An 11841-nucleotide genomic window follows, 5' to 3' on the forward strand; every position below is an offset into this window, starting at 1 on the left:
TTTCAGAATGTACTCTCCATCTTTGCTTTCCATTCCCAGAGCTATGAACAACTAAACCCCTTTTCATTGGGTTAGGGAGTTCTGTTGTAATTTGATGGATCAATAATAGTTTTCATTATTCTTCTTCTTTCTTTTCTCTTGATTTTACTAGAAAGCTTTCAATCTTCATCCAATTGAGTAGTTATCTTGGAAAAGAAGCTATTCATACTTGGATCTCTTCTGAACCTTGGAAAAGGAATGAACAGATCATGCTAGAAATGCTTTCTCATGTTGGACCAAATTGGGGTTTGGGCGAATATAGTGACATATAATTCTCCTAATACTTTGATTTGGAAATACATGTGGTATAATCAGTGACCACACTTCATCTCTTCTCATGAGCAATTAGACCAAGGAATTGGCTATTGATATGATTTGAGAGATTGAATTACCAAGGAATTGGAATTCAATCACTTAAGATTGCCTATGAGATCAATGAATGCATTGATTGAGGAAGAGATGAAAATGAACTTGATCTGGAGAATGCAACATCTCCTAAGCCCAGTGAATTCCCCATTTCTGATCTTACCCATTCTCTTTACTTTATGCCATTTACTTTCATGCTAAACTTCCCTTCCCCATTTAAGATTTTACAATTTACTTCCTGTCATTTATTTTCTGCTATTTACTTTCCCGCCATTTAATTTCCTGCAATTCTCAACTCACTTTCTGCTTAGCTCAACTAGAACATTCTTCCAATTAAAGTTGCTTGACCAATCAATCCCTGTGGGATTCGACCTCACTCTACTGTGAGTTTTTACTTGACGACAATTCGGTATACTTGCCGAAGGAAATTTGTTGAAAGACAAGTTTTCGTACATCAAGTTTATGGCGCCGTTGCCGGGGATTGATTTTGTATCAACAATGATTAAATTGGTGGATAACTAGATTGAGCATTTGTTTTTATTTTGTTTGATTTAAGTTCATTTGAGTAATTTACTTTTTGTTTAGCTATTTTCTTCCCTTTCCCCTACCCATTTTCTTAGTTGTTTACAATTCAATCACTAACCCACTAACTGTTTGATATATTGCATCACTCACACTAACAGCATTTCTGTAGAAATTACTGTCTGCATCTATCTCTCTTGCTTTTGCCTTGTTGGTTGTATGATAGGTAGAAGAAGCGGGGCTTCAACTTCTTTTGATTCTGAACCTGAGAGGACCTTCCTTAGATTAAGGAGGGAAGCAAGAGGAAAGAGAGTAGTTGGTGCTGAGAAAGAGGAAGAGTACTTTGAACCAGACATGGAGGAGAATATGGAGAACCATCATGAAGAAGAGGCTCACAACCATGGCAGAGAAGGTCCAGCGCATCAGGCTGGACAAGAGAAAAGAGTTCTGGGTTCTTACATCAACCCAAACCCAGGAAACTGTGGAAGTAGCATCCAAAGGCCAACTATACATGCCAACAACTTTGAACTAAAGCCGCAGCTCATCACCCTTGTTCAGAACAATTGTTCATTCGGAGGAAGTGTCCAAGAAGACCCCAATCAACATCTAACCACCCTCCTGAGGATATGCGATACTGTGAAGTCTAATGGTGTTCATCCTGACACCTATAGACTACTTCTGTTTCCCTTCTCACTCAAGGACAAAGCATCTAAATGGCTGGAATCCTTTCCAAAGGAGAGTTTAGCAACCTGGGAAGATGTGGTGAACAAGTTCTTGGCAAGATTCTATCCTCCTCAACGGATCAACAGGTTGAGAGCTGAGGTACAAACATTCAGGCAGCAGGATGGTGAGACTCTATATAAAGCATGGGAGAGGTTTAAAGACTTGACAAGAAGATGCCCGCCAGATATGTTCAATGAATGGGTGCAGTTGCACATTTTCTATGAGGCCTTTCGTATGAATCAAAGAAGGCAGTAGACCACTCATCCGGGGGATCTCTGAACAAGAAGAAGACCATTGAAGAAGCCATAGATGTCATTAAGACTGTAGCAGAGAATGACTACTTCTATGCTTCTGAAAGAGGCAATACTAGAGGAGTGATGGAGCTGAACAATGTGAATACACTGCTAGCTCAAAACAAGATGATTACCAAGCAATTAGCTGACCTCACCAAGAAGATGGAGAGGAATCAAGTAGCAGCAATCACTACTTCAGCAGCAACCCAAGAAGGAGTGAATGAAGAAGCAGAGGGTGATCAGGAACAAGCCAACTACATTGGGAATTCACCTAGGCGAACCATGACCCATACTCCAAAACGTATAATCCTGGTTGGAGGAACCACCCAAATTTTGGGTGGGGAAATCAACAAGACCAAGGCCAAGATCAGAGACGTCTCAACCCCAACGACACAGCTCACCAACATGCGACACAGAGACCATATCAGAACCCACCTAACAACCCTTTTCAACATCCATATCAAAATCAAAATGGCCCTTCTCAGCCTTCCTATCTCAACTCTCCATCATCGGAAGAAAGACTATTAAGGATTGAGACTCTACTTGAAGGCATATGCAAGGAGATTCAAGATAACAAGGTGTTCAAAGAGGAGGTGCGAGCCAATATCAAGAATCAAGGAGACACCATCAAGAGGTTGGAAATTCAAGTGGGATACCTATCTGAGAAGATTCCCAAACCTACTGATAGCTTCCCAAGTGACACAGAGAAAAATCCGAGAGGTGAAGCAAAGAAAGTCAGATGGGAAGATTGTAAGATGGTTACTATAAGTGATAAGGAGACTAGAAAGAGCCGAACAAACCATCAGAACAACCTGAAGATACATCAGTAGGAAAGCAGGAAGAGAATCATCAAGAAACCACAATTACACAGAAGGAGCTGCTGAGACTCTATGCACCCTTTCCCCAATTACTCAATGGTGGTGTAGAGAAGAGAATATACTCAAAGTTTCTTGACATATTTGCATCTCTCCATATAAATATACCATTCATCAAGGCCCTCCAACAAATGCCCTCATACATTAAGTACATGAAGGAGCTGCTGACCAGAAAAAGCTCACTCAAGGGAGGACAAACTATAGTGATGAATAAGGAGTGCAATGCTCTCATTCAACCAGAGCTGCCTACAAAAAGGAAGGACCCAGGGAGTTTTCACATCCCGTATGCCATAGGAGAAACAAAGTTTGATAAAGGACTCTGTGATCTGGGAGCCAGCATCAACTTAATGCCTTTATCCTTTATGAAAAGGCTGCAAATCAATGAGCTGATGCCCACAGACGTAGTCATCAGGCTGGCGGACAAAACTCAAAAACAAGCAATAGGAGTGGTTGAAAACGTGCTGGTGAAGGTTGGGAACTACTTCCTTCCCACAGACTTTGTCATACTGGAAACAGAAGAAAGTCATCTTCACCCAATCATATTGGGAAGACCATTCTTAGCTACAGCCAGAGCGCTCATAGATGTGGAGCGAGGAGAGCTAATACTAAGGGTACATGATGAACAACTCACCTTCAATGTCTTCAAACCCTCACAAGAAGCAAGTCAAGAAGGCAAGGAACTAAGGACAGAGCATGACAGAGCGATGGTGGGAGAAACAAGCATTGAGGCACAAGCTGTACACTCAGGAATTCCTTTTGGTGATGAACAAAATAATCAGCAACTGTCACAGTTAAAGAAAACTCAAGTGGAGCCAAAACCACCAGAATCATATGGGACCAGCAACAAAATCCCCCTAGGAAAAGAGACCACAAAGAGCAGGATAACAGCAAGAGAAACAAAGAAGAAGATACCAAGGAGATGGAGGAACAAAAAGATCCCTACTGAAGATTTCTCTCCAGGGGATAAAGTAATCTCAGCTTACTTCCTAGATATCCCACATCATCTCCCCATCATCCAATCTCAGTTACCTAAGGTTTTCACCATCAACAAAGTTCTCTCCCTAGAACATGTAGAGATCATTGATGAAGCCAATGGAGACAGGTTTACTGCAAGGGGGGAAGATTTGAAGCATTACCAACCACCCTGACAAAGGAAGAACGTCAAGCTAGTGACGCTAAAGAAGCGCTTCATGGGAGGCAACCCATGTTTTACATGCTTTTAAAGTAGTTAATAAAGCAAGGTTCATGGATTGCAAATTAACTTTGACATATCCTTGAATAAATCCTTTTATGCAACATATAGTGAAGAACAAGTTTGGTGTTCAAGGCACACTAAGAGGACATGAATGCAGCTCATAGCATGTCACTCTTAGCACCTTGAACAAATCATCTTACACCACATTGCCACAAACTAAGTTTGGTGTCACCAAGGTTGCATACATGGAAATTTAATTAGTCAGTTGGTTTGCATTTGTGAATAGCACTTAGTAGTTAACAACAACAATTTTAAAAAAAGTAGTTACTCTTTCTTGTCTTTTAAATTTTGCCGCCACTTTCCACAAGTTTTCTTTTAAACATATTTCTTTTATTTTGAAGGAGAATTGATGGGGCAATTGAAGGGTTCGGCCACCACAAAAAGAGAAGATTATACACGTGTCTCCACGGGGATTGCATTGAAAATTGTTGCCATGCAACATTGGAAGGAGAACAAGCTTGGAAACTGAACCAACCCCATCATAAAGTTGATGATCCTTGTGCTCATCCCATGCAAAACCCCATCCGTCCATCACATAACCACCCCATCAATCCACACCTTTCATTTACTCATCATTTTCCTATATAAGTGATTCCTAGTCCGTACTTCCCTTCACATTCCAGCAACCACTTCTTCAAACTTCTCACTCTCGAAGTACAATTCTTCAAGCTATATCCTATCCAAACCTAACCAAATTCCGCCACTTATCCACAACCCCTCAACATTTTCACACATCAACTCTTACTCATGGCATCATCAAGCTCTAAAAGAAGAAAAGGAAAGGAGCCTATGGAGCAACGCCCCTTTGATGAAAAGAAGTTTAGAACTTTTTACCATGCACTTCAATTTGGATAGATGGCTGATAAGGAGATCATATATGAGCTAGGCTTTCAAGTCAAGAAAACTGAGTGCCCCGAAATCTCAGAGAAGGTAGAAAAGAGAAGATGGGAGCTCCTCACCGATCCAGTCACCGCGAGGATAAATGCAACGCTCGTAAGAGAGTTTTATGCAAACGCAGTGAGGTATGATAGGAAAGAGGAATATTTTATAAGCTTTGTGAGAGGAGTAACTCTGGATTTTAGTCCCATGAGCATCATGAGGGTGTTGAAGCTACGAACCATACCATTCGAGGAAGAAAGCTATCAATCCCGAATAGATGGTAGTCCTAATTATGACCAAATTGTGAAAGATATCTGCGTACAAGAGGCGGATTGGGTGAGAGATCCCAATGGGAAGCCCAAATTCATAAAAAGAGGTGATCTCACCCCTGAAGCAAAGGGGTGGTTCGAAATTGTAAGGAGATCCATCCTCCCTGCCGGAAACAATTCAGAGGTGAATCTTAAGAGAGCAACAATGGTGCAATGTATACTTAAGGGGGGAGAGATCAAGGTGCATGAACTCATAGCCCAAGGCATTAAGAAGATGGCTGAAAAAAGTGATTCTGGGGGAAGGTTAGGCTATCCCAGCACCATTTTCCGCCTGTGTGACAAGGCAGGGGTGGTGTTCGAAGATGCAAACCCCGAATGGATAAAAGTTGGTATCCCAGTTACTGTCCAGCGTATGCATGCTGTTGCATCTCCCCTACCCCAATGAAGTATAAGAAAGAGGCCAGTACACCAAGTGGTAGAAGGACAGAACCTAGAGGAGCAAGCCCCTTTGGACATGCACCAACTACAGGAAGCCATTGATGGCTTATCTAGACAATACTTGGAAAATCAAGGGGCGCAGAAAGAGCTTCACCTACAGTTGATAAACCGTCAAGAAGAGTCACTATCTAGATGGATGAATCAACAAGGGGAGTGGCAAAGACAATTGATGGAGCAGCAACTGGAGCAAGGAAAACAATGTGGAGAATCCTTCCACAGGTTGGAACAAAGGCAGGATCAACAACAAGAAGCCATCCAAAAGCTAATCAACATCCAAGCACATCAAGGTGCACACATACATGAAATGCATCGGAAACAATTAGAACAGGCAGAACTCTTCGACGAACACAGGGCGTTTTCAGAAGGAGTTTACATGAGCCAGACTGGACACCAGGTTAACACTCAGGCCAGGCTCGGATACTTAGTCGGACAACTGCCTATACTACATCTGGGAATCATAAGCTATGAAGAAGTGAATGATGAATTAGCACGAGAAGAAAGAGAGAGGGTAGAAAAGAGCCATGAATCAATAAGGAAGGCACTTGAAGATTGGAAAAAAGCTAGACTGGCACGTATGCAAGGAAGCACAAGTGGACACAAAGAGGACAAATAGGAAGGAGAGCATGAGCACCCCCAAGAGTAAAAGGTGGTAGAGTTCTCTCATTGTTCCATCTTTCTTTTTCAAGTCTTTTAAATAATGAAAATTATATATGAAATAGAACATGCTTCAATGGTAGTTTAGGAATTTCAATTCTGTCTTTAGTATTCTCCCTACTTAGGTTTATGCTTGTTGGTTCAAGTTGCCTGTTTTCATTCTCATCTTGCTTATTGTATGCTTGTCCTTTTAAGTCCAATAAAAAGAGATGTTATGAAAGACCAAAGTGATGTTCAAGTTGTGGAGTAGGTTCTTAAATTTGTGGTGTAGTAATCACTTAGCTAAGTTGGTTCACCAACAAGGTGGGAAGGCAACTATCTGTCTTGAATCATATACTTGAAACACACCCCATGAGACTAGCTAAATAATAAGATCCTAATAAGAAAAAGGAAAAGAGCAATAAGAGTTGAAAAAGAAAGAAAAGTTAATAAAGAATAAGGCTAAGCACCAAGGGCTTGAAACTTGAGGGATGTGTCTGTGGTGCTCTTGTACCAAGGATCTGCTTGGATGAATAAGTTCTTAGGAGTGCTTCATCACTTGGTAACTTGGGTTAACTAACCCGAGATTATCAATTAAAAATCCACTATCAAGAGCAACCTTGCTACAGAACATCTAGTAACCCAAAGAGGTGCTGGACACCAAGCCCTCATGGAAAGAAAATAACAAACCATGTGCCTGTGGTGTGCATGTATGGGGGAGAGAGACTTGAGGGAGTAAGTCCTTAGGGGTGTTTCAACATCTAGCACCTTGAACCAACTGGTTCGGGAGTGTTGGCTGAAAGCTTATCTTAAAGAGTCGCCCCCTCACAGAACACTTAGCCTAAGGAAGAAATAAACCTTGGAAAGACAAAGGGATCAATAAATAAAAGTCTCAAAGGGCGCAATCAAGTGAGTATTCCAAGGCATGATAAAGGTCTGAAAGCCAGTAAAGGAATGAACCTAAGTTGCTATGCATGAAACCCCATAAAACCAAGAACATGACTTCCACAATAATGATTCATTCCTCTTGTCATTTCATTCATCATTCTCTTGTTCCAGTACTTGCTTAGGGACAAGCAAGCTTTAAGTTTGGTGTTGTGATGCCAGGGCATTTTGGCCAGTTTCACTGACCTTTTCTTTATGGTTTTAAGGTAGTTTCATGTATTTTCTTAGGAAATAAGCAAGTTTTAGGTAAATAATCACTTACATCTTGATTCAAGGAAACATTGTGAATTTTACATGATTTCATGAGAATTATGCATGAATTAAAGGACAAATTGAATGATGCATGTCTCATAACTTGGATCAGAGCTTTGATGCACTTTATTGCTTGATTTCAAGATAAAGGAAGTAAGGAAGAACCACGTTAGCAGCCACGTTAGTCTAGCTAACGTAACCACTAACGTGGAATGAAGGCTAGTGTTCATACCCTGGGTAGAGCTATCCGACCCGGGATGATCGGCGACAAAGCGACCGACCTCTTCAGGTCAGACTATCCAACCTCTTCTCAAAAGAGCTCGGCCAAATCGACAGGAAAGCCCAAAAAAGGGCCCAACTCAAGGAATACGACCCAGATCCAAAGGCAGTCCAAGCCTATAGAGATAAGGCCGGTTCCGTTGAAAATAAGCTGACCTCACCAGAAGATAAGATAACATAAGATAACCAACTTATCTTCTCTAAAAAGGTCACTCTACAACCATTATAAATACACTAGAGCACCCAGGTATAACTCATACTCTGATTCTACTAAAAACCTGCTTAATACCGTGCTAACTTAAGCATCGGAGTCTCTTGCAGGTACCCCCCACCCTCCGGTGGCCAAGGATCAGCAGTGCAGCAAGTCCAACAAGTCGGACACAACAGCTCCGGCCGCCACCAGCCAGCCGGACACGCCATCTCTGACCAGTACAGAAGATCTCATCCGAGATCGACCTCTAGTTTCAGGTAACCCTCGAAACATTGGCGCCGTTGCCGTAGAACCTGGAACTCATCCCATCACCATGGCGGACGACCATGACAACGATCACAATTCAGATCTAGAAGATAGAACGCCGCACAAAAACGCAGACACTACACTGAAAGATACCCCGGAATCCAACGGGGACAAAAACTCACCAAATCCGGGAGCAATAGAAGCCCTTCAAGATTGCTTAAAGCAACTTGAAAAATAAACCCAACAACAACGAGAGATCGGAAAGGATCTACAAAGAAAGGTACGGTGACATCGAGAATTGAAAGAAAAACTACAGCAATTAGAAGCCGATATCAAATCAAAAGCTCCTCGGACCACCCCAGACGAAAATTCACGCAAAGAGCAAGACCCATTCACCAGGGAAATCATGAAAACCAAAATTCCAAAAGACTTCAAACTCCCGGATATGAATTTGTATGATGGCACCACAGATCCCAACCACCATCTCAGTAATTTCAGAAGCAGAATGTACCTCACCGACGCCTCAGATGCCGTTCACTGTAAAGCTTTTCCAACAACTCTCACAAAGACAGCAATCAGATGGTTCGACAACCTACCTCCAAAGTCCATCTCAAACTTTGATGACCTGGCCAAAAAATTCCTAGCCAGATTCTCCATCCAGAAAGATAAGGCCAAGCACGCTCCCAGTTTACTAGGGATCAAGCAAGGAGATCGGGAGAGCCTCCGCAACTACATGGAAAGATTCAACAAAACATGCATGGACATAAAAAGCTTACCAACAGAGGCTGCCATCATGGGACTTTTCAATGGCCTACGAGAGGGATCTTTTAGCCAATCTATATCAAAGAATTACCCTACCTCCTTAGACGAAGTATATGAGCGAGCAGAAAAATACATCAACATGGAAGAAAATGTTCGGTTGGGAGAAACCTCAAAATCTGGGGCCCCCTACCGAGATAAAGACAAGGAATCCAAAAGGAAAGAAGATCGACAAGGGGAGAAAATGAAAAAATACCATAATTACACTCCTCTCAGGACATCCCTGGTCGACGTATACAAAGAAGTCTGTCATACAGAGAAAATCCCCCCAGCGCGGCCACTCAAAGGCAAAAGGGGAGGAGGAAACCAGAATGAATACTGTGAATACCATCGAGTCCGAGGGCACTCCACCAACGAGTGCTTTGACTTAAAAAACATCATAGAAAAATTGGTGAGAGAAGGAAAATTAGATCAATTTCTGGCCACCCGAGATGAGGACCAAAGAAAGAGACGAAGGGACGAAGATGCCGGACGAACTGAACGATCACCTCGGACACCTGAAAGACACGTCCACATGATACAAGGCGGATTCACAGGAGGTGGGATCTCCAAATCATCTCGCGAAAGACATCTCAAAGAAGTATATCATGTCAATGGAAAGGAGGAAGCACCCGACATCCCTGCGATAACATTCACTAAAGAGGACGTATCCAGCATAATCTCGGGACACGACGATCCCATGGTCGTCACTATCATACTGGCAAACACCAATCTACACCGCAAATTAATAGACTAAGGGAGTTCTGCCGACATCTTATTCAAAACAGCCTTCGACAAACTCGGCTTAGAAGAAAAGGAACTTAGAGCATACCCGAACAGTCTGTTCGGACTAGGAGATACCCCGGTACAACCACTGGGATACGTATCACTACACACAACCTTCAGAAAAAAGAATCAATCCAGGACCCTCAAAATAGACTACATTGTGGTCGACGTAAGTTCAGCCTACAATGCTCTAATAGGTCGGACAACTCTCGATCAACTCGGCGCAATAGTCTCGACTCCACATCTATGCATGAAATTCCCAACTACAGAGGGGATAGCCACGATAAAAGCAGATCAAAAGATGGCACGCCACTGTTATAACGAAAGTCTAAACCTCAGAGGCAAAGGAGAAGAGTTTCATACAATTGAGCTTGTGGAGTTCAGCAATGAGAAGAACTCCGCCTACAGCCAGAAGGGGAGATAGAGAAGGTTCAAATCGGAGACACCTCGGACAAAACAACTAACATCGGAATGATCCTAACAGGAGAATCAAAAGAATTACTGATACAATTCTTATGAGATAATGTCGATCTCTTTGCATGGAAAGCCGCAGACATGCCAGGCATAGACCCCAAGCTAATGTGCCACAAGTTGGCGGTTTATCCAGGATCTCGGCCGGTGCAGCAGAGACGAAGAAAACTTGGGCGAGAGCGATCCCAAGTTGTGGAAGAACAGGTGCAAGCACTACTGGAGGCAAGATTCATAAGAGAAGTCAAGTACCCACTATGGCTAGCCAACGTTGTCTTGGTGAGAAAATCAAATGGGAAGTGGCAAATGTGCACCGATTACACTGATCTCAACAAAGCCTGCCCAAAAGATCCTTACCCACTCCCAAGTATCGACGCTCTAGTATATGCTTCCTCTGGATATAGATACCTCTCGTTTATGAACGCATAATCGGGATACAACCAAATTCCCATGTGTCCACCAGATCAAGAAAAGACCTCGTTTTTAACACCAAAAACAAATTACTGCTTCATCGTGATGCCTTTCGGTCTTAAGAACGCAGGAGCTACTTATCAAAGGCTAACGAATAAAGTCTTCTCAGATCACATCAGAAAAATCATGGAAGTATATGTGGACGACATGTTGATAAAGACACAAAACGAAGATACATTATTGTCTGACCTGGCTCAAGTGTTCGACAGTATAAGGAAGCACGACATACGACTCAATCCCGCAAAATGCACCTTTGCAGTAGAAGTAGGCAAATTCCTAGGTTTCATGCTCACACAAAGAGGAATTGAAGCAAACCTGGATAAATGTCAAGCCATACTGACGTTGGGATTTTTTTGCCAGTAAAGAATGTCATAAAAACAGTCGCGTTGTAGATATAGTCTCTAAACCGACAGAAATCCCCTCTTACAAACGTTTGGTTGTCACAAGTAACAAATCCCTTTAAAATTGATAACCGAGTATTTAAACCTCGGGTCGTCTTCTCAAGGAATTGCAGGGAGGTATGTTCTTATTATTGGTTATGAAGATTGTAACTTGGGGGTTTTGAGAAATTTGGAGTTTGGGCAATGTGCACAGGTATATTTTCAAAGCAATAAAAATAAATAAATAACTGTAAAATAAACTCTTGGCAAGGTATGAGAACCGGAAATCCTGTCCTTGTTATCCTTAACAGATGTGATGAGAATTGGATTTCAATCCCACTTAGTTAAGTCAAGTGGACTAATTAGCTTGATCCTCAAGTCCTAGTCAACTCCTGTGGAGAGACTAGTGTTAGAGCAATCCTAGCTAAAGCAAAATCAGCCAATTTCAACCACTCCTGAGTTTGACAACTCAAGTGTTACCAATTACCTAACCAAAGCCAAAAGGGAGAAAATATCTAATTTAAATTAAAAGCAATCTTAAATCTAAAATACCTCAAATAATATTAATTAAGAAAATCATAACATGAATGTAGCATAAGACAAATAGGCAACATATCTAATACAAGCATTGAAGCATCTGAAAGTAAAAAGAG

At 41.9% G+C, this 11841-nt stretch overlaps 1 non-coding gene across 1 annotated transcript; it reads right to left on the reverse strand.

The window, feature by feature from the left end:
• Positions 1-1734: 1734 nt before the first annotated feature.
• On the reverse strand, positions 1735-1841 carry LOC112788061 (small nucleolar RNA R71). The gene has a single exon (XR_003195443.1). It is a non-coding gene; the product is annotated as a small nucleolar RNA R71 (small nucleolar RNA).
• Positions 1842-11841: the final 10000 nt, after the last annotated feature.

The sequence above is a fragment of the Arachis hypogaea genome, chromosome 20 (assembly GCF_003086295.3).
Source record: "Arachis hypogaea cultivar Tifrunner chromosome 20, arahy.Tifrunner.gnm2.J5K5, whole genome shotgun sequence".
Lineage (NCBI taxonomy): Eukaryota > Viridiplantae > Streptophyta > Magnoliopsida > Fabales > Fabaceae > Arachis > Arachis hypogaea.